This window comes from Patella vulgata, chromosome 3 (genome assembly GCF_932274485.2).
Source record: "Patella vulgata chromosome 3, xgPatVulg1.2, whole genome shotgun sequence".
Taxonomy (NCBI): Eukaryota; Metazoa; Mollusca; class Gastropoda; family Patellidae; genus Patella; species Patella vulgata.
Genome location: NC_065881.2, coordinates 20218611 through 20243120, shown reverse-complemented (window position 1 = coordinate 20243120; position 24510 = coordinate 20218611). Strand labels below are relative to the sequence as shown.

The window sequence follows — 24510 nt, the reverse complement described above, 5'->3', positions numbered from 1 at the left end:
AATTTCTCCGAAATTGGAACTTGACTTTTTTGCTTTTTATTTGTAGGCTTTCTATTCGTCAAGAAAAACTGATTTTAAAAAGAAGTGTTCGGCGTCATAAAACAAGAATAATATTTGAATTCGGCTTAAATATGTAGTTTCAAACTGCGGTATTCATCTTTAAGAAAACAAACTAAATAATGACAATTACAACATGATCCCAAATGCATTAACATCGACCAATGCATGTATGGATATATACCTACTTTTCTATTCTTTAATAACGTTACTAATACTCCCGTCAGACTGGAGTGGCGTCCTTAAAGTTGCAATTTCATATTTTTACATTTATATTTTTTAAAAGTATTAAAATAAAGCCTTAAAATAGATGGTATCTATAAACAGTCCTACCTTGTTAAAGAATAATCCTATTAATCCTATAATTCACTATTGTCCGTTGAGAAATTGGCAAAAATATAATTTCCTCGTCAAATTCAAACGTTTGAAGATAGCTACTCCATGGTGGAGAATAGAAAACAAGGGGGGGGGGGGTAATTGGGAGTTTATTGTGTTATTTCCGGTGTAAATGAGTTTTAGGTGTGAGAATGACACCTATGGTCGTATAATAGTGAGTTGACAACCTATTGAGCAAAAGACATACCGAAATGAAGAGTACACTTCCTCCGAAGTGTTCATTTCCAACACACTTCTATAGACACTTCAAACGAAGTGTTAAAAAAACTCCACCGAAATGTTCATTTCTAGCACACTTCCAAAAGATGGCCTGTTTTCACAACATTTCATCGTCACTTCTGAAAGATGGTCTTTTTTCACAGCATGTCATTAACACTTCGGGAAGATAGTCTTTATACAACTACATGCCTTTCACACTTCTGAGAGATAGTGAAAATAGATGATCATTTCATCGTCACTTCTGAAAGACTATTAAAAAAACGATCATTTCATTCACACTTCCGGGAGATAGATCATATAGATGATCATTTCATCGTCACTTCTGAAAGATAGTCTATATACAACTGCGTGTCATTAACACTTCTAAGAGATAGTGAAAATAGATGATCATTTCATCGTCACTTCTGAAAGACTATTAAAAAATGATCATTTCATTCACCCCCATCGACCGGCTCCGCTCATTAACAAAAAAAGGAAAAATTTTATGGAATGTTTTAAAATCCATATTCATTAGCCTGCTCGATTGAAACAAATAAGTGAATGTACTGAAATATGTCGTGTCTAAAAATAGGTCATTAGCGGGGTTCGCTCTTCACGGAGTCCAAGTACTAGATACGCAGCTTATTATTGCGATATCCCCCCTTTCTGTATCGAGGAAATGAAATCCTGTATTCATTATTTACACATAATAATTAATCATATTGGTGGTTATTCGCTGTTTCGCTTCGTCTAAAGCCCAGTGGTACGGAACTCGTATTATTTGACGGGGATATGGCCGGGTATTTAAATTAAAAATATGGGTCTTAAAATACAAAATTCCAGATGTCATATTACGTATCACTGAAAAGCACGTTCTTTGATCTTTTCAAATATGTAAATTATTTTCTGGCGCATTTATATTTATTTACTTTGAAAAACAATCAATGTTGGATGGTCCTAAAATCTATTACCATGTTTACGGAGAGGTACTTTGTGTGTTGTTGTCCACCAACATGGCGGCGTCCTGTATCTAGGTCATGTATCGGATACCGGTACGCTCTATATAGACATAGACTATAATCAAAATGGCCGACGAGAATTGAATGTTTTGATAGTTGAATTTCATTAGGACCTAATGTGGCTTTGAACACACGGCATGCAAGCATGCCTGCCTTATTTGACATTATATTATTTCAGATTATACTGCCACCATGGGCCGTAGGCGTTATATAGCGATTAGCGAATGATCGAGATTTACAGTCGGCATTTCTTTTATCAGGCTACCGCTTCAAAATGTACACAAGTGAATGACAAGTTTTATGTAGGCTAATCTTACAAATAAACTTGCTATTTCTATCAATGATTCAGGTACCTATAATAACAGACCATCACGTGTAGGCTACACGGTAAAGTAAAAGTAAATTTGCTGGAAATTTGGTTATCCTTGTAAGACTTGATGTGTTGTGTAGGCTGCACGTTGCCGGTACATATTTAAAATATTTCATTCAATACCCGGTACGGTATTTTAAAATACCAAAGCCACCAATAATACTCAATAGGCAATACATGTAGTTTTACATCTGACTGTCATAAAATTTTGTAAATGTATATGATAGCCTAATATTGCTGTGATATTTAAGCAAAACTTTATTAATATAACCAAATAATAAACTGGATCTTAGTAAAGCATCTAAAGAATGGGCTAATGTAAAGCAAATTAAGATTTGGCAAATAAAAATTCCATTTGGCCATAAAATATATAAACAATTTTGCATGTGAAAGTGATAGCTATAAATTGCTATATCCTATGTTTACAACATTATGCTGCTGACATTTTATTGTTGTTGAAATGAGTTAGTGCATATTGCTTTAAGCGCTGGACGCAGTAGCCGAATGATTCTGCCGAATGAATCCGCGCTTAATGATTCGCGAATCAAACATGTTTGATATATTCACCCGAATTATACTTAATCACCAATCATATTGAGAAGTCACGTGATTGTTTGAAGACATGGTCGCTGCCATGTTTAATCATGCGATGTCAAAGGTGATGCAATCGACTAGTGAATCAGGTGGGAGTATGCCCACTTATTTGGCCGAATGATTCGGCTAGTGTATCCACGACAGACCTTGTGATTTCATGTGCACACATTAAGCACAAGACCATTCAACCCCCACATTGAAAAAATGAAATGAAATGGGGTTTAACGTCCTACTGTTCTTCTCCTATGCTGGGCTAATGAAGACGGGCATACGCCATACAGTGTGCTATGAGGGAAATTTTGCCCGGGCAGCGGCACTATCGCCTACTCTTATATCGAATTCCAACTGCCAAGGGATCTTTTACGTGCATTCTAATGTATACACGGGACCTCAGTTTTTCGTCTCATCCGAAGGACTAGACAGCAGTCCTTGACAGGCCCTCCGTCTTGCATCACTGGCAAGGGGGAACCACGCCGGAAAATCTCAATGAACTTTCTCGGCCAATGCAGGGATCGAACAACCGACCTCCAGGCTAGCGAGCCAGCGTCTTACCCACTTAGCCACGTGACCCCCTCCCACATTGAAAAGAAAAGACACAAGCAAAGAACTAAATGTTAGCGCAGAAGTTACCCGGTTTGTGTTGAGTGGACATTAAACCCCATTTTTCTCACTATCTCATATACAAACACAAAATGTGCAGTGTGCTGTGGGAAATTTTACCTTGACAGCTGCCATATGACCTACTCTTATATCAAATTAAAACTGCCATGGATTCTTTTACATGCTGGTTTTGATTCGGCAGTTGTACGTGACAAGGAATAGGGTCACCTGTCCATCCTCGTGGGTTTTCTCCGGGTCCTATGGTTTCCTCCCACTGCTAAAGACCCCTACACGCAAGTGAATTATTGAAATAAAATTATACCATATGAAAGGCCCCAAATGACCTAGTTTGTGTCGAGTGGACATTAAACCCCATTTCTCTCTCTCTCTCGGTCAGACAATTTGGGAGAATGCACACACAGCGGTGCTATATGAACAACTAGATGCTGTTTCTTGCCAGGACCCTTGTCCGACACCACTGTAAATGGTAAATTATTCCGGAAATCCTGAGTAATTTTGTTGTCATGCCGGGATCCAACCTGGGATAATTGAAGCATTTATTCTTAACAAAAAATAATTACTTATGCTCTTATTATCAAAAAACGTTCGAAAAAGACACCCATTACATATGCCATACAGTGTGCAATGAGGCACTAAGGCCTTACATGTATCTTATTTCAAAATCCACCTGTCCAACTTTTACATACACGCCAATGTGCATGTGTGATGTCGTTTTTTTTTTGTTGTGCCATCCGCACGACTATACAACTGTTTCCTCCTGGTCCCTATGGTTTTCTCCCACTACAAAAGACCCCTACAGCCAAATAATTGAAAAAAAATTGATCCATGTGTTAGTCCTGCTATGGCGTAGTTTGTGTAGAGTGGACATTAAACTTCATTTCTCTCTCTTCTTGCCAGGCCCTATGTCCTGCACCACTGGAAAGGGGGAACCAAGGCGTAAAATCTAGAAGAGCTTTCCTGGGCAATGACAGGATCGAACACGGGACGACTCGGATAGTGTGCCAACGTCTCACTCACTGAGGGGGGGGGGGGGTGGATGACCGAATGGGTAGCACGTGCTCGCTGTATTATAAAGTCTGTCATTGAGTCAACTGGCGTGGTTTCGATTCCCCGGTTGTACGTGACAAGGAGTAGGGTCGCCTGTCCAACATTGTGGGTTTTCTCCGGGTCCTCCGGTTTCCTCCCACTGCTAAAGACCCCTAAGCGGAAGCCAATTATTGAAATAAAATTGAACCATATGTTAGTATGAAATGACCTAGTTTGTGTCGAGTGGACATTAAACCCCATTTCTCTCTCTCTCACTGAGGCACAGTGTCTCCCAATATCAAGCAAGAATTTTCTTTGATCTGACAAGCTGGATTATATTCAATATACATGTAAGAACCAGAATTGTTTTAATTTGAGACAATTTTTTTAGATGTCGTTTAAAATTATATTACATTCATTAAAGTGAAAAGAAATTTTACGACATGTACTTGTTAGCTTAATTATGATGATATCGAACTGCATATATGATGTATTGTCCTTTTTCATTCAATAGGCACTGTTTCCATTTGGTTGCCATGGTAACACATTCAATATTATCGCTTTCTTATATATACACACTGTATAATAATGATGAGTATTATCTTGGTTTGTCTCTGACTCAAATTATATATATATATATATATATGCGGTGTCTGTACTGTTTATAGAAATCTAAATATGATCAAAATCTGTAAATATCTTTTTCTGTGATATTTTAAATTTTACCACAAAATATATACTTTTATTGTTATTGTTGATCGTGATTGTTAATTTTATCGTTGTTAGCTTACTGTGCCTCACATGTAGTGAATAGCTATGATTATATTGAGACTGTAGATGATGTATTTTCCTTTTTTTAAGACAAAATAAACATTTTACCATTAGTACACGATCCGTGTACCATAATGCGTTGCAGTGCCAATTGTAACAAGTGTCTCGAAGAATAAGGCTAGACATATTCCACAAGTCATATCAAACCATTGACGCCAAACAGTGACGTCATATTCTTCTTTGGAGAGCATGCGCAATAAATACTACCGGTATGCAGACTGTAATAACCAGACGCTAGTGATTGCCATTCGACTGAGACTTCTGGCGTATTTCGCCGAACATAACTGATTTGAAATTTGAGTAAAGCGGAAACGATTGAATATAAATCATTTATATTACATGCATATGCCTGCCGACCCATTTGTGTCATTTTCTAGGTCCCAAATGTTAGCGATTTAGCTCCTTTATACTGAATCGATGAAAAGTGTTAAAATTTCGAGAACAGACATCTTTGCAGATGACCCTGGTTGTAGCATTTTTTGTGGGCGGGAATGCATGCATACGATCGAAATGAAACTTGGCATGCTTGTTCCTTGGATCTTGGTTTACGTTCCACTGAAATACAGTTCGTGCTACACAGGACTTAAACAACCAAAACATTTACTTGCCAGTAAAACCTTTTTATATTCGTTATTTCTTGGGTGGATGTTTTCCACATTCTGCACCCAGAGAACTAAATTCTCTACATGTAATTAGAGAATAGATATCTGCTCTTATTGGCCGCCACATCCAAAAATTAATATACTGTTTGTAATGTGGTTCTACTCCGTTTCACATCTGTCATACACACTAAATAAAATGCTTCTCGGAATTCTCGAAATATACTGAAATCGTGGATTTAGGACTTAAAATGTCGTTCAACTAACTTCGTGACTGGTCTCACGATGAGCCACTTGTAGACAGTGTAAGTTTAGTGTGTTATTTCCATAGTATTGCTTCTGGGACCCTTCAAATACTTCACGCCTTATTTCGCCGGTCATATATTCTCGTATTTTCCCCATTCTAAATTGAAGTTTGTTCTTTTATGGCGGGCTTTCCATTTCGCATTTGACTGAAATATATTTTTGCATCCACGCCAGTTTTTATGTTTAATATGTAACGAAACATTCACAAATATTGCAGCCTCAGCCAGTTAGTTATATCGTTATATATAAACCTAGGGAGTAAAACGCCCTCTTTTTGCTTCTATTATCGGGTGTTTCTGTCTCTTTCTTTGAAAGGTGGGAATTGGGGTCAGAGCGCTGACAAGATAAATTTGTCGAATTGGCAAAATTGCGAAATTTGGTTGTACGAATCAATTTGGTTGTACGAATAAAATATCTCTTGGGTGTTGGAATTCGAAAAAGAACACCTGCACAGTTATCCACGGAAATAATAATAACCGTGATTTACATATCAAAATGGCCGAACTAATGTGTTGATGGGGAAGTTAAATCATTTTACGTCTGCCTTGGAACACAAGCAAGAATTGTCTATATTTAGATTTGTTTTAATAATTGCATATCATAGAGTTATCATAAAGTTATCGCATGTTTTAAACGGCGAATACTATTCTTATTCCTCTTGTTAAAGTTACAATTTCATATTTTCTAAGAAAGTCAAAACATAAATATTTCTATATCTTTTGTTCAATAGGTTGTCAACTCACTATTATACGATCATAGGTTATCTTTCTCACACTTAAAAATCTTCACTCCGGAAATAATAACACAATTACCTCCCATGTTTTCCTATTTCCCACCATTGAATAGCTATCTTCCAACACACCGTCTGACGTCAATTTTTATTATGAATTAATACGATCACATTGTGATTCAATTTCATTGATGCGAAGTATTAACTATATCATTATCTCGCTCTTTGAATGCCCATCCCATCTCACCATCTGACAATGAATTATAAAGCACACGACCGTGTTGTATTATAAATTTTGTATGTAGCTGAGCTACAACTACATACTACCCTAATATTGTGAAAAACTAACATAATACTTCAATTCGTGGGAAACTTGCAATAGACGATTGTGCAACAAGAAACAAACTGTGTTATACGCGGAAAATGATACTATAATTTCTCCGAAATTGGAACTTGACTTTTTTGCTTTTTATTTGTAGGCTTTCTATTCGTCAAGAAAAACTGATTTTAAAAAGAAGTGTTCGGCGTCATAAAACAAGAATAATATTTGAATTCGGCTTAAATATGTAGTTTCAAACTGCGGTATTCATCTTTAAGAAAACAAACTAAATAATGACAATTACAACATGATCCCAAATGCATTAACATCGACCAATGCATGTATGGATATATACCTACTTTTCTATTCTTTAATAACGTTACTAATACTCCCGTCAGACTGGAGTGGCGTCCTTAAAGTTGCAATTTCATATTTTTACATTTATATTTTTTAAAAGTATTAAAATAAAGCCTTAAAATAGATGGTATCTATAAACAGTCCTACCTTGTTAAAGAATAATCCTATTAATCCTATAATTCACTATTGTCCGTTGAGAAATTGGCAAAAATATAATTTCCTCGTCAAATTCAAACGTTTGAAGATAGCTACTCCATGGTGGAGAATAGAAAACAAGGGGGGTAATTGGGAGTTTATTGTGTTATTTCCGGTGTAAATGAGTTTTAGGTGTGAGAATGACACCTATGGTCGTATAATAGTGAGTTGACAACCTATTGAGCAAAAGACATACCGAAATGAAGAGTACACTTCCTCCGAAGTGTTCATTTCCAACACACTTCTATAGACACTTCAAACGAAGTGTTAAAAAAACTCCACCGAAATGTTCATTTCTAGCACACTTCCAAAAGATGGCCTGTTTTCACAACATTTCATCGTCACTTCTGAAAGATGGTCTTTTTTCACAGCATGTCATTAACACTTCGGGAAGATAGTCTTTATACAACTACATGCCTTTCACACTTCTGAGAGATAGTGAAAATAGATGATCATTTCATCGTCACTTCTGAAAGACTATTAAAAAAACGATCATTTTATTCACACTTCCGGGAGATAGATCATATAGATGATCATTTCATCGTCACTTCTGAAAGATAGTCTATATACAACTGCGTGTCATTAACACTTCTAAGAGATAGTGAAAATAGATGATCATTTCATCGTCACTTCTGAAAGACTATTAAAAAATGATCATTTCATTCACCCCCATCGACCGGCTCCGCTCATTAACAAAAAAAGGAAAAATTTTTATGGATTTTAAAACAATTCAGGCGGTAAATATATATATATATATATATATATATATTACCGCCTGAAATGTTTTAAAATCCATATTCATTAGCCTGCTCGATTGAAACAAATAAGTGAATGTACTGAAATATGTCGTGTCTAAAAATAGGTCATTAGCGGGGTTCGCTCTTCACGGAGTCCAAGTACTAGATACGCAGCTTATTATTGCGATATCCCCCCTTTCTGTATCGAGGAAATGAAATCCTGTATTCATTATTTACACATAATAATTAATCATATTGGTGGTTATTCGCTGTTTCGCTTCGTCTAAAGCCCAGTGGTACGGAACTCGTATTATTTGACGGGGATATGGCCGGGTATTTAAATTAAAAATATGGGTCTTAAAATACAAAATTCCAGATGTCATATTACGTATCACTGAAAAGCACGTTCTTTGATCTTTTCAAATATGTAAATTATTTTCTGGCGCATTTATATTTATTTACTTTGAAAAACAATCAATGTTGGATGGTCCTAAAATCTATTACCATGTTTACGGAGAGGTACTTTGTGTGTTGTTGTCCACCAACATGGCGGCGTCCTGTATCTAGGTCATGTATCGGATACCGGTACGCTCTATATAGACATAGACTATAATCAAAATGGCCGACGAGAATTGAATGTTTTGATAGTTGAATTTCATTAGGACCTAATGTGGCTTTGAACACACGGCATGCAAGCATGCCTGCCTTATTTGACATTATATTATTTCAGATTATACTGCCACCATGGGCCGTAGGCGTTATATAGCGATTAGCGAATGATCGAGATTTACGGTCGGCATTTCTTTTATCAGGCTACCGCTTCAAAATGTACACAAGTGAATGACAAGTTTTATGTAGGCTAATCTTACAAATAAACTTGCTATTTCTATCAATGATTCAGGTACCTATAATAACAGACCATCACGTGTAGGCTACACGGTAAAGTAAAAGTAAATTTGCTGGAAATTTGGTTATCCTTGTAAGACTTGATGTGTTGTGTAGGCTGCACGTTGCCGGTACATATTTAAAATATTTCATTCAATACCCGGTACGGTATTTTAAAATACCAAAGCCACCAATAATACTCAATAGGCAATACATGTAGTTTTACATCTGACTGTCATAAAATTTTGTAAATGTATATGATAGCCTAATATTGCTGTGATATTTAAGCAAAACTTTATTAATATAACCAAATAATAAACTGGATCTTAGTAAAGCATCTAAAGAATGGGCTAATGTAAAGCAAATTAAGATTTGGCAAATAAAAATTCCATTTGGCCATAAAATATATAAACAATTTTGCATGTGAAAGTGATAGCTATAAATTGCTATATCCTATGTTTACAACATTATGCTGCTGACATTTTATTGTTGTTGAAATGAGTTAGTGCATATTGCTTTAAGCGCTGGACGCAGTAGCCGAATGATTCTGCCGAATGAATCCGCGCTTAATGATTCGCGAATCAAACATGTTTGATATATTCACCCGAATTATACTTAATCACCAATCATATTGAGAAGTCACGTGATTGTTTGAAGACATGGTCGCTGCCATGTTTAATCATGCGATGTCAAAGGTGATGCAATCGACTAGTGAATCAGGTGGGAGTATGCCCACTTATTTGGCCGAATGATTCGGCTAGTGTATCCACGACAGACCTTGTGATTTCATGTGCACACATTAAGCACAAGACCATTCAACCCCCACATTGAAAAAATGAAATGAAATGGGGTTTAACGTCCTACTGTTCTTCTCCTATGCTGGGCTAATGAAGACGGGCATACGCCATACAGTGTGCTATGAGGGAAATTTTGCCCGGGCAGCGGCACTATCGCCTACTCTTATATCGAATTCCGACTGCCAAGGGATCTTTTACGTGCATTCTAATGTATACACGGGACCTCAGTTTTTCGTCTCATCCGAAGGACTAGACAGCAGTCCTTGACAGGCCCTCCGTCTTGCATCACTGGCAAGGGGGAATCACGCCCGAAAATCTTAATGAACTTTCTCGGCCAATGCAGGGATCGAACAACCGACCTCCAGGCTAGCGAGCCAGCGTCTTACCCACTTAGCCACGTGACCCCCTCCCACATTGAAAAGAAAAGACACAAGCAAAGAACTAAATGTTAGCGCAGAAGTTACCCGGTTTGTGTTGAGTGGACATTAAACCCCATTTTTCTCACTATCTCATATACAAACACAAAATGTGCAGTGTGCTGTGGGAAATTTTACCTTGACAGCTGCCATATGACCTACTTTTATATCAAATTAAAACTGCCATGGATTCTTTTACATGCTGGTTTTGATTCGGCAGTTGTACGTGACAAGGAATAGGGTCACCTGTCCATCCTCGTGGGTTTTCTCCGGGTCCTATGGTTTCCTCCCACTGCTAAAGACCCCTACACGCAAGTGAATTATTGAAATAAAATTATACCATATGAAAGGCCCCAAATGACCTAGTTTGTGTCGAGTGGACATTAAACCCCATTTCTCTCTCTCTCTCGGTCAGACAATTTGGGAGAATGCACACACAGCGGTGCTATATGAACAACTAGATGCTGTTTCTTGCCAGGACCCTTATCCGACACCACTGTAAATGGTAAATTATTCCGGAAATCCTGAGTAATTTTGTTGTCATGCCGGGATCCAGCCTGGGATAATTGAAGCATTTATTCTTAACAAAAAAGAATTACTTATGCTCTTATTATCAAAAAACGTTCGAAAAAGACACCCATTACATATGCCATACAGTGTGCAATGAGGCACTAAGGCCTTACATGTATCTTATTTCAAAATCCACCTGTCCAACTTTTACATACACGCCAATGTGCATGTGTGATGTCGGTTTTTTTTTGTTGTGCCATCCGCACGACTATACAACTGTTTCCTCCTGGTCCCTATGGTTTTCTCCCACTACAAAAGACCCCTACAGCCAAATAATTGAAAAAAAATTGATCCATGTGTTAGTCCTGCTATGGCGTAGTTTGTGTAGAGTGGACATTAAACTTCATTTCTCTCTCTTCTTGCCAGGCCCTATGTCCTGCACCACTGGAAAGGGGGAACCAAGGCGTAAAATCTAGAAGAGCTTTCCTGGGCAATGACAGGATCGAACACGGGACGACTCGGATAGTGTGCCAACGTCTCACTCACTGAGGGGGGGGTGGATGACCGAATGGGTAGCACGTGCTCGCTGTATTATAAAGTCTGTCATTGAGTCAACTGGCGTGGTTTCGATTCCCCGGTTGTACGTGACAAGGAGTAGGGTCGCCTGTCCAACATTGTGGGTTTTCTCCGGGTCCTCCGGTTTCCTCCCACTGCTAAAGACCCCTAAGCGGAAGCCAATTATTGAAATAAAATTGAACCATATGTTAGTATGAAATGACCTAGTTTGTGTCGAGTGGACATTAAACCCCATTTCTCTCTCTCTCACTGAGGCACAGTGTCTCCCAATATCAAGCAAGAATTTTCTTTGATCTGACAAGCTGGATTATATTCAATATACATGTAAGAACCAGAATTGTTTTAATTTGAGACAATTTTTTTAGATGTCGTTTAAAATTATATTACATTCATTAAAGTGAAAAGAAATTTTACGACATGTACTTGTAAAGTTGTTTGATATATACAGCTTCAAAACAAATTTGGTTTTGTAAAATAAAAAGTTACTGTAGGCCCTATTGAAATTTTCTCTTTCAGTATTTGACCAAATTTGTTATTGATGCCGACAAAATTTGATTTTGATACCATAAATTAACCTTCCAATACACCTATGTATACTTTTGGTAATACCGGGGGTGGGTTTTGGATGGTGAATGGTTATCGTAAGGTCTGTTATTGAGTCAACTGGCATGGTTTTGATTCCCCTGTTACGTGACTAGGAGTAGTCGCCTGTCCAACCTTGTGGGTTTTCTCCGGGTCCTCCGGTTTCCTCCCACTGCTAAAGACCCCTACGTGCATGCGCAAATTATTGAAATAAAATTGAACCATATGTTAGTCTCAAAAAGACATTAAGTAGGTCTGTAGTCTATATTAAACTTGCGAGAATCTGTCATTTAAAAAAAACAACGGTCCTAGGCCTACGTAGGCCCTGAAATGAAATGAAATGGGGTTTAACGTCCTACTGTTCTGCTCCTGGTTTTGATTCCCCAGTTACGTGACTAGGAGTAGTCGCCTGTCCAACCTTGACGGTTTTTTCCGGGTCCTCCGGTTTCCTCCCACTGCTAAAGACCTCTACGTTCATGCGCAAATTATTGAAATAAAATTGAACCATAGTCTCAAAAAGACATTAAGTAGGTCTGTAGTCTATTTTGAAATTGCAAGAATCTGTCATTTAAAAAAAAAAAGGGTCCTAGGCCTACGTAGGCCCTGAAATGAAATGAAATGGGGTTTAACGTCCTACTGTTCTGCTCCTGGTTTTGATTCCCCAGTTACGTGACTAGGAGTAGTCGCCTGTCCAACCTTGACGGTTTTCTCCGGGTCCTCCGGTTTCCTCCCACTGCTAAAGACCCCTACGCTCATGCGCAAATTATTGAAATAAAATTGAACCATAGTCTCAAAAAGACATTAAGTAGGTCTATAATCTATATTTAAATTGCGAGAATCTGTCATTTAAAAAAAAAACAGTCCTAGGCCTACGTAGGCCCTGAAATGAAATGAAATGGGGTTTAATGTCCTACTGTTCTGCTCCTAACCTGGGCTAATGAAGACGGGCATACGCCATACAGTGTGCTATGAGGGAAATTTTGCCCGGGCAGCGGCGCTACGGCCTACTCTTATATCGAATTCCAACTGTCAAGGGATCTTTCACGTGCACGCCAATGTGTACACGGAACCTCGGTTTTTTGTCCCACCCGAACAACTAGACAGCAGTCAGGCCCTCCATCCTGAATCACTGACAAGGGGAAACCCCGCCGGAAAATCTGAATGAACTTTCTCTGCCAATGCAGGGATCGAAAACCCGACCTCCAGGCTAGCGAGCCATCATCTTACCCACTTAGCCACGTGATCCCCGCGTAGGCCCTACACCTATCATATTTTCAATGACATCGAAATTTCAGAAACTATAATTCATGAAAAGTTAAAATATTGAACAACAATGTTTTGATACAATAACGTCAACTTCAACTTCAACTTTTTATTTGCATATTACGTCCATTAAGAACATATTTGCTTTGGAAATGTTTTGATACAATAATTAACATTTGCTTTGGAAGAAATGTAAAAAGATTACAAAAAATGTTGACATTTAGACATTGCTAAAATTTGCTTATTATTATTATTATTATTTCTGTTTATTAATATTATACTATTATTATTATTACAGCATATTTATAGTGCTCAGAGGAACTTACAGAGTGACAATACAAAAAAACCCCCAAAAAACCCAATGTTAACAGTTGTATTATAAGTTCCATGGTAATAATATACTAAAATACAACAGGGTCAGATAGAATCCTGTTTAAATTAAATATGTGTTTTTAAGTTGTTTTTTTAAATAAATATATAGAGATGTAGGCCTACAACATCTTAAACTAAATTTTTAATTGTAGGTCTAGTTGTAATTAAATTAGCCTATTAGTATTATCAAAATGGCGATCAAGAACCGGTATTTAAAAATATTGTTGACCTATTTATTTTTGTGGGTGTGTGGGTGTTACTGTGACCCAGATGTGAGATAATTAATACATCACAAGTCTCAAGCGAAATAGGCCTATAGCCCAGTTCATGAAAGTTGTTAAGATATTGGAAAACAATGTTTTGATACATAATTCAACATTTTTTTAGGAAATAGATTTAGATCTATAACCAAACACAAACAAAAGAATTTCTGTTAATGTTAATGATACCGGTAGTAAAAAATGATTTTTAACTTTCTAATTTTTTTTTACTCGTATTTTCTAAAGATCGCTAGGATTGGTCAATAATGACGTAAGTGAAATTTAATCCAATCGTAGCCTTCGTCTCATGTTATGGGCGCCATTTTTCTTTTCGCTAACTTGATTGATACTATTTAAGGTAAGTTATTATTAGGTAAGTTCTAATAATTAGGTAAGTTCTCACCTCGGTGGAAGCGGACGTAAAACACAACTAACAAGTAGTAGTAGGTAAGTTCTTTGTTCAATTGATTGCAGTCAATTAGCAGGTGAGACGTGGTCGCGATTTGTCCTCATGGGCATTTAATTGGTGTATAGGTGAAGTCTTTTATTACGTTTATCGTTTTAAGCCTCGTGATGAGTTTGCATATTTTGATTGATGGATGATTGGTGTAAACCTTGTCTACATGATTGCTATAAATTTGATAGCGATGAGTATTCTCTTGTTTTAGACGAGTCTTCCATGCATTTTTAATTTTATCTTTGGTATAATAACTTAATGAATTAGTAAAATACAACTAATTCACCTGCTAATTGACTGCAATCAATTGAAGAAAGAACGTCAATCTGTAATTAAGAATCTAGCAGAGAGGGGAAACATCCTCTGTCTCAAATCACTCCTTTCTCCACAAGCCGACGATAGACACTGGACATCACAACTTGTCTGGGATTTTATTGAGAACATAGGGATGACCAAATATATAAAATAATGAATTTAATCAATTAACAGTAGGGTGGAGCGCAAAAATGTCCTCTAGAAGGAAGCATAAACCGCCCTACACAACTAATATAACTCCAATATAATTAATAAATCAACTTATAAAACCAACCAATTAACAGTAGGATGGAGCGCAAAAATGTCCTCTAGAAGGAAGCGTAAACCGCCTTTACACAACTAACATAACTCCGATAAAATTAATAAATCAACTAATAAAACCAATTAATTAACAGTAGGGTGGAGCGCAAAAATGTCCTCTAGAAGGAAGCGTAAACCTCCCTACATTTATAATAAAACCATTAATCTACCATTAATATAATTCATGAGTAATTTATTATTCTCATTATTACCATTAATATAATTCATGAGTAATTTATTATTCTTATTATTTATCTGCAATTCAGTTAACATTCTATTTTCTTTTATTCTCACTTACTATTTTTTATTATTAGTTTATAATGATTCCCCGCCCCTCCCCCCCCCCCCCCCACGAAGCCTTACTAGACAAAAATAACCATAAAACCACAGTAAGACCAGATACTCTCTTTTCTCTAGCTTTCTTTTTCAGGTGCTGGATTCTTCCTTCAGAGAACCAACAATAAAAGGAATGAATAATAGAAATAAAGATGTAACAACGCCACCATACCGGACAACATACCCAAATGGAAGGAAGAATGGACCAGGACTCATACTCACCAACAAAGCCCCAAGGTAGAGTTGCACCGCCCTGCCATTCTACCGGACAGAACGACCAGACCAACCCAAACGACCCAAAATATATATATATTTGTACATAATATGTCTATGTCTGTGAAAATGTCCGTCTTTGTCCATGTCTGTTCCGTCAAATCGCATGCTTGTGAAACGTCTACTGGCACCTGTTTCGTCCTTTGCACATGTTATCCTACTGTTGTTTATTGTCCTATGTACATATATATGAAAACCTAATTATCCTATTATTTCTCATTAATCACATTGTAAATTAATGCACCTTGTACACACAACACGTCATTGTCTGCGATATCACCTCGGTGGAAGCGGACGTAAAATACAACTAACTCATCATCATCAAGTTATTATAATATTTCTCAAAGTTTTAATTGTTGTAAAGACCAGGTTTTTGTTATAGCTAGCCAATTTAATGATTAGTTACGATTTATCACTAACAACATGTCTAAGTTGCTGAAAATCGCGTAAAAATAAGTTTAGTGTGATTATGACTCATGACTCGCAAACAATTTGGATTTGGTATTATGCATGGCGTCGAAATGCCAATTTCATTGATTGATGAAGTACACTGAATTATTTATAATTTGACGAGTTGTCCCAGAAAATTCTTCAGTTTAATTTGAACTAGATCTATGCAGAGAATTGATTTATTCATTTCATTTTCATGGCATATCATTGCCATTGTGATTGTCGAATTGGGGCGCCATGGGTGTGTGGACGAGTTGACCAATGTCGTGTCAACGACTAACCAGTGTACATGTATTTTGATATTTGTGGACTACATAACTAGACTTTTTGTGTGGACGAGTTAACTGGCATTCATTTTGAATGATTACAGTTGTTTTCGGTAAATTTAAACTGTGGTACACTATATTGGTACTTGAAAAAAGGTGAATTTATTTCGTCTTTATTTTTTTTTTCAGAGGTTGTAAATTAATAATCCACCAGTGCGGTATGTGAAAAATGTGTCTAGACAAGATGGTAAATTGAAGTAAACTTATTCTGTCGCCCTACATGTCTGTTATTCCATACATGGGCCGATGATCTGAAATCCGTTAGTTCAATGGTTCTGGAGGTTGATACATGGTTGGGCGGCCTGAGAATCTGAAAGTCAGATATAGAGATTACCCCTCAGTACTGCTGTCCAATAATCATACGTTCCCTACCTATTTCCCTGTAGTTTAAAGGCAGCTAATGGCCCGTAAATTTAAATCTTTCAACCTTTTATTCCGATGGTCCCAATATTGAATAATTTCTCAAAGTATCATAAAATCTGTCATTGAGTCGACTGGCGTAGTTTCGAATCCCCGGTTGTACGTGGCAAGGAGTAGGGTCGCCTGTCCAACCTCGTGGGTTTTCTGCGGGTCCTCCGGTTTCCTCCCACTGCTAAAGACCCCTACGCGCAAGTGAATTATGTAAATATTTAAAAATTAAACCATATGTTAGTCCCGAAATGACCTAGTTTGTGTCGAGTGGACGTTAAACCCCATTTCTCTCTCTCTCCCTTGTTGCTGGAAAATAAAACATGACACATTCCTAACTCAACATTAACTTCTTAGGGCAAGTAGTTCAATGATTTCACTTGCCTGAAAATGAAACTGATTGCCCAAATGTACAAATTGCATCAATTTTGCTTTGTGGGATAATTAAGTCATACAGGTGGGATTGTTTATGTAGTCTGATAAAAAATCTCCAGTTAACTTTTAATGTCGCTCCCCAGTCCTTTTTATGTGGACGTATATTGTCGTCGCCCCTGTCCATCCGTCCGTCCGTCCACAATTGCTTGTGAACACTTTACAGGTCACAATTCTTATCCAATTTCAACGAAACTTGAAATATAGGTTTATCTCCCCCAAGATCTCGGTTCCTTTCGATATTAATATTAGCATGTATCGGACCGTAACTTCGTGGATTATGGCCCATGATTGTACGTAAAATCGTGTTTTTAGGTTGTGAACACTGTCGAGGTCACAATTTTTATCCGATGTGGTTTAAACTTTAAATGTATGTTTATAACCCACAGATCTCGGTTCCTTTCGATATTCGCGCACATCGGACCATAACTTCCTGTATTATGGTCCCTGATTGTACGAAAAATCACGTGTTTAGCTTGTGGACCCCATAGAGGACACAATTTTTATCAGATTTTAAAAAAATGTGTGAATATATCACCGTTACACCCTAAGGATGGTTGAGTTCGAATTTTGTAAAAATCGGACTGAAACTGACGGACAAAATGGCCGCCCCTCGTTCGCAAATACATGTAATGTCAAAATATTGCGTATCAGGGTTGTGGACTGGAGGTCACAATTTTCATCTGATTTTGATAAAATTTGAAATGCGTGTTTATAACCCACAGATCTCAGTTCCTTTCGATATTCGCGCATATCGAACCATAACTTCCTGAATTATGGCCGAAAAATCACGTTTATAGTTTGTGGTCCCCCTAGAGGTCACAATTATTATCCGATTTAAAAAAATGTTTGAATATATCACCGTTATACTCTAAGGATGGTTGAGTTTGAATTTCGTAAAAATCTAACCAATACTGACAGACAAAATGGCCACGCCTCATTGTCAAATGGCGTAAAAATATGGTATATTAATGTTGTGGACCCTGTAGAGACCTGAAATGCATATTTACAACGCAAAGATCTTTCGATATTCGTGCATATTGGATCATAACTTCCTGAATTATGGCCCTTGATTATATGAAAAGTCGCGTTTTTAGGATGTGATCCCTCAAGATGTCACAATTTTTATCCGATTTAACAAAACGTTTGAATATATCACTGTTACACCCTTATGATGGTTGAGTACGAAGTTTCGTACAAAACTGCCGGACAAAATGGCTGCTCCTCGTACGCAAATATTGTAAATATATGGTATATCAAGGTTTTGGACACTCTGGAGAGAGGACACAAATTTGATCAGATTTTGATGAAACTTGAAATACATGTTTATAACCCAAAGATCTTGGTTCCTTTCAATGTTTATGCATATCGGATCGTAACTTCCTGAATTATGGCCCTTGATTGTACGAAAAATCACTTTTTTTGAGCTTGTTCTCTGTCCATCTCTTGCAAAATGTGGGCAAATCATGCATGGCAACAGCTTGTTAAAAAATGTATGGGGATTGTTCATAAATTGCTGCAATTAAATTGTATCTTTTTCTCACTATACATTTAACTCATACCCTCGTATGTAGAACGGAGGGGCTGACAAGGAAAGCTGTCTAGTCGTTCGGATGGGACGAAAAACCGAGGTCCAGTGTAAACATTGGCGTGCACGTAAAAGATCCCTTGGCAGTTGGAATTCAATATAAGAGTTGGCCGTAGTGCCGCTGTCCGGGCAAAATTTCCCTCATAGCACACTGTATGGCGTATGCCCGCCTTCATACCCTCATCTTTGAGAAGAATCATCCCATCTGATCTAAAAAGATAATTTTATGTTTTCAGATGGTGAGCTTGTGACCCAGATGGATGAATGATGGAAAGACAAATAATAAGTGCTGTATACAGTATTTGGTATAAATCAGTCATTGAAAGTCATTACAGCTGAAGATTTTAATGACGCTCTGTACCGGTACTAACAATGTTGATTACAATCAATGGAAGGTAATCCTTTGTATGCATTTACATTTCAATACAGTCATATATTTCCGTCATCCACTCCTGTGGTCTGTCATCCATATTTGTCTTAGCACAATACAGGCCTTAGTTTTAGTTAATCCCCTTTCCTTCATGGATTATAGCACCTGATTGTATTGAAAAAATCACATTTTGAGCTTGTGAAACCTCCAGGAATCACAGTTTTTATCTGATTTTAAAAAAAAAAGGTTCAACTATATCACCGTTACATCTTAATAACAGTTGAGCTCAAATTTCGTGAAAATCAGACTGAAATTGCCCAACAAAATAGCCAAGGTTTTGGACCCATCTAGAGGTCGCAATTTTGAACTTAAAATGTATGTATATAACCCAAAGATCCCAGATCCTTTCAATATTCGCGCATATTGGGTCGTAACTCCCTGGTTCTCATTTCCTTTCAATATTCATGCATATCAGACCATAACTTATAGATTATGGCCCCTGATCGTATGAAAAATTGCATTTTTAGCTTGTGGACCCTTTAGAGTGACAATTTTTATGATAAAACTTGAAATGTATGTTTATATCCCAAAGATCTCGGTTCATTAGAATATTCAGGCATATCGGACCAAAACTTATGGATTATGGCGACTGATTGTACAAATCACATTATAGAGATCACAATTGTTATCCAATTTTGATGAAACTTAAATCGCTTTTTGGGCTTGTTCTCTGTCCACCTCTTACAAAATGTGGGTGTATCTTGCATGGCATCTGCTTGTTTTCACTGTGTCTCTTAGTGTTTCCATGGGAATCTGGGGGGTTGGATGGCCGACTGGTTAGCTCATGTCTGTCATTGAGTTAACTGGCATGGTTTCGATTCCTCAGTTGTAAGTGATGAGGAGTAGGGTCAACTGTCCAATCTCATGGGTTTTCTCCAGTTTCGAATTATTGAAATAAAATGGAACCATATATTAGTCCCGAAATGACCTAGTTTATATCGAGTGGACGTTAAACCTCATTTCTCTCTCTCTCCGCAGGAATTTAGTATTTTCTAGTAAGATTGGGTGTCTCTACTTTCCATATCCAAACTTACCATATTTTATTCGAAATAATCTCCCTATAATTACTTTTTTCGGAATGCATCTTTAACTGAACATTTTTTTTTGTTTTAATTTCAGGTTAATCAAACCTATGAATGTGGTCGAAAAAGGTGTGGAGTTGATTAATAGCAACATTGAATGTGGGTTGAATATGGTGTGTTAAAGATGCAAGAAAACCACGAAATGTGTAAACTGTAATGGATTATAGCCTGGCGCTATCCAAATTACAAAACACCTGCCCTTGAGTCTATGAATATTTATTTTTTATGGCACCCACATTTTCATGTCGCTGCCTCTGTCCGTCCAGATGTACCTCCGGTGAAATTTGTTTGTGGTCACAATTATCCGATTTTAATGAAATTTAAATGTATATTTATATTCAAATCATCTGGTATCGGATTCATTTTGAACTCTAACCTCATGGATTATGGCCCCTTATATTGTGGAAAAATTGGGTTTTTAGCATGTGGGCCCATCCAGAGGATTTTGGCATAGAATATTACACCTGATTGTACGATCCATTGTTTTTAACTTCTGGATCCTCTAGAATTCTCAGTTTTATATGCCAAAATTTCCCATGCCTGAATTAACCCCTCTTTGCTGAAGATTTGGCTTTCGAGTTCAGAGTTATGCCCCATAGCCAAAAACTTTGAATTTGATAGGAGTTACAGTTTTTAACCGATCCTTTTCAGATTTGGTGTGAAGCATTGGATTCATGAGATCACAAACCCCAACGATATGCAGCGATTCGAAGATAACCTTTTCAAAAAAGCTTGTGAATGTGATGAGGCTACAATGTTTTAATTTGCCGTGTAGCATTGAGACCATGAGAGGACAAATCCAATAAATTTCAGCAATCCACACTTAACCCACTTTTTTGGAAATCATGTGAATGTGATAAGGCTACAATTTTTTAAACAGATTTTTTTCTAATTCTATATGAAACATTGGGACAATGGGTGATTAGCCTTATTTATATTCCTTATTCTCTTTTGCAATATGTGGGTGTATCTTAGATGGCAACCACTTGTTAATTGTATCAATTGTGTTGTAATATTTTGAAAACAATAATAAATAATAAATATCAAAGTGGTGTTTTGTTTCATATTTGGGGTTTTTCAGCACAACTAGGATTATTCAGTGTGCTATGAGGGAAATTTAGCCCAGATGTGGCTTCTCTGAATTGTCCTCTTTTAATTACACAGGTTTCTTTTTTTTACATGGACGACAATTTCTACATGGAACTTTGGCTTTTCAGCCCCATCACTATCACAACCAAACACCATCCTTTGCCAGGCCCTAGATCTACTGATCAGGCGAACGGTGCAGAAAATCCTGGGAGGGTGGAGTAACTTTCATGACTGACACTGGGATCACTGGTTTGTGAGCTAGGCCTCACACTGTTGAAGTCTGCAACCTTACTGTGTAGAAGTGATAATAACAACCAATAAGCACTGGGTTAAAGTGAGAAAAACACCCGATAAGCACTGGGTTGCAGTGAGAAATACACCCGATAAGCACCGGTTTGAAGTGAGAAAAACACTCCAGAAGCACTGGGTTGAAGTGAGAAAAACACCTGATAAGCACTGGGTTAAAGTGAGAAAAACACCCGATAAGCACCGGTTTGAAGTGAGAAAAACACTGCATAAGCCCTGGGTTGAAGTGAGAAAAACACCTGATAACCACTGGGTTGAAGTGAGAAAAGCACCGGTTTGAAGTGAGCAAAACACTCGATAAGCACTTGAGTTAAAGTGAATAAAACACTCAATAAGCGCTGGATTGAAGTGAGCAATACACTCGATAAGCACTGAGTTGAAGTAAGAAAAACACCCGATAAGCACTGAGTTGAAGTGAGAATAACATCCGATAAGCACTTGGTTGAAGTGAACACTTCGTTGAAGCCTAATTTGCATATTTGGCATGGCTTCTTCCTCACTTCAACATCATTTCTGCCTTCTTTATTTCATTGAAAATTTGAAGTGTTGTTACGGAAGTGTGGTAGAAATGAACACTTCAGATATCAAATTTTTCACTTCGAGCACGTCTCGGTTTAGTGTCACCTACACTTCATATGGGTGGCGTCATCACTTCATTTGCGTGAGGGTTATATAGAAATAATTATGTTTTGACTTGCTTAGAAAATATGTAATTGTAACTTTAATGCGCTGCTACGGCGACGGAAAATGGTCTTAGAGCGTGTCAAGGTCGTCATTAGCGTGGTAAACGCGTGATGGAAACGCCAGATATCGTGCTGTGGTGTCCGTGGTCGCCAATGATGACCGAATCATGACGTTTATTTTGAGCATGTTCAAAACAAACGCCAAGGTTCTGCGATCTGACCCGGAAAGCTGTGAGAAGGTGACTTTTTTCATGTTTGTAATTTTTGGGGACATTTTATCCCGCTGTGTTCACGTTTGCCGGCGACCTTGTGCATTTTCTGGTCCTCGTACGGTGGCAGCAGCGCAGTAAAGACGCCACCCCGGTCTGACGGGGGCTTAAAGAATAGAGCAGTAGTTATATCCATATTATATACCATGTGTTGTGTGTTCTGTTATAAATAGTTAATTAATATCTCACTATTACTGTAGTGTAAGAACATACATCTCAAAGATTTGGAATGAACTCGTAAACAAAGAGCACACTCCTCTAACCCATTTTTATCATTGTGGAGGTTTTTTTTATTTTTTTTTTAGTTTGCTGCCGCTTCACTACCGGATTTATGTTTTCTCTTGCAAACCACACCTACTTGCACAGCCTTAGATCAACTCGATCGGTTTAGGATGTGGTTTATACTTGTCAGTGCTGCTGGACTTAGAGCCTGCCAAACATAGTGTATAATCATTCGGGTGTGACGATAAACAACAGAGGTCCTGTGTACTTAAAAGAACCTTGACATTTGGAAATAAGAGTAGGCCGTAGCGCCGCTGTCCGGACAAAAATTCTCTCATAGCACACTGCACGACGTATACAGTAGGATAATAAATTCCATTTCATTTCAGTCGTTTTAGGTCCTGACGATTTTATCTTTTGGGCTGTACTACCTTAAAAGCTAGAAGTATCGCCCCCCCCCCCCCTCTCTCTCTCTCTCTCTCTCTCTCTCTCCTTTTTGCATGACGATTTTGGTGGAAGTTTAGGTGTAGAATCGAAGAAAAGGGTTTTAATACATTTCCGCCAGGGTTTGAAGTAAAAGGATACCAGATTTAATTGGTTACGTTAAAATGTAGGGCAGTTACATGTTTGTGTATCTCAAGTTTTCCTTGACGAACGTCACACGTAATGCTTTTTTGAGCAAGATGTTATTACGTCATGTTGTTCTATCTGTGCTAGAAAGCGTCCAACCCAACAAAAAATAGCGAACAAGTTAGAATTGGTTAGAGAGAAGAGAATTAGCATTAGAGTCAACGAGGAAATTAATGCTGCACTGTGTCCGGGTTAAATATAAAACCAGCGGCTGCCAGGCAGGATACGCCCACATTTTCGAGGGATGGATAGAGAACAGGCTAACAAGAAAATGATTTTTCCTACTATCAAGGGCCATAATTCAGGAAATTACAATTCAATATGCGCGAATATCGAAAGGAACTGAGATCTTTGTGTTATAAACTTACATTTCAAGTTTCAACAAAATCGGATAAAAATTGTGACCTCTATAGGGTCCACAACCTTGATATACCATATTTTTACGCTATTTGAGAACGAACAGCGGCCATTTTGTCTGTCAATTTTGGCCGATTTTCACGAAATTCAAACTCAACCTTCCTTAGGGCGTAACGGTGATATAATAATACGTTTTTTTTAAATCGGATAAAAATTATGACCTTTACAGGGTCCACAAGCTAAAAACGCGATTTTTCGTACAATCAGGGGCCATAATTCAGGAAGTTACGGTCCGATATGCGCGAAGATTGAAAGGAACCGAGATCTTTGGGTTATAAACTTACATTTCAAGTTTCAAAAAAATCGTATAAAAATTGTGACCTCCATAGGGTCCACAACCTTGATATACCATATTTTTACACTATTTGAGAACGAACGGCGGCCATTTTGTCTGTCAATTTTGGGCCGATTTTCACGAAATTCGAACTCAACCTCCCTTAGGGTGTAACGGTGATATAATAATACGGTTTTTTAAATCGGA

The 24510-nt window shown here is 37.6% G+C and overlaps 1 long non-coding RNA gene across 3 annotated transcripts; it reads left to right on the top strand.

The window, feature by feature from the left end:
- Positions 1-14322: 14322 nt before the first annotated feature.
- Positions 14323-21461, top strand: LOC126814347 (uncharacterized). Of its 3 annotated transcripts, none has more exons than XR_007677541.2 (5): positions 14323-14374; positions 15506-15661; positions 16603-16660; positions 19138-19296; positions 20451-21461. It is a non-coding gene; the product is annotated as an uncharacterized LOC126814347 (long non-coding RNA). The 3 variants fall into 3 exon arrangements; XR_007677542.2 differs by having other exon boundaries at positions 14347-14374; positions 15519-15661; XR_007677540.2 differs by having other exon boundaries at positions 14343-15661.
- The last annotated feature ends 3049 nt before the right edge of the window (positions 21462-24510 follow it).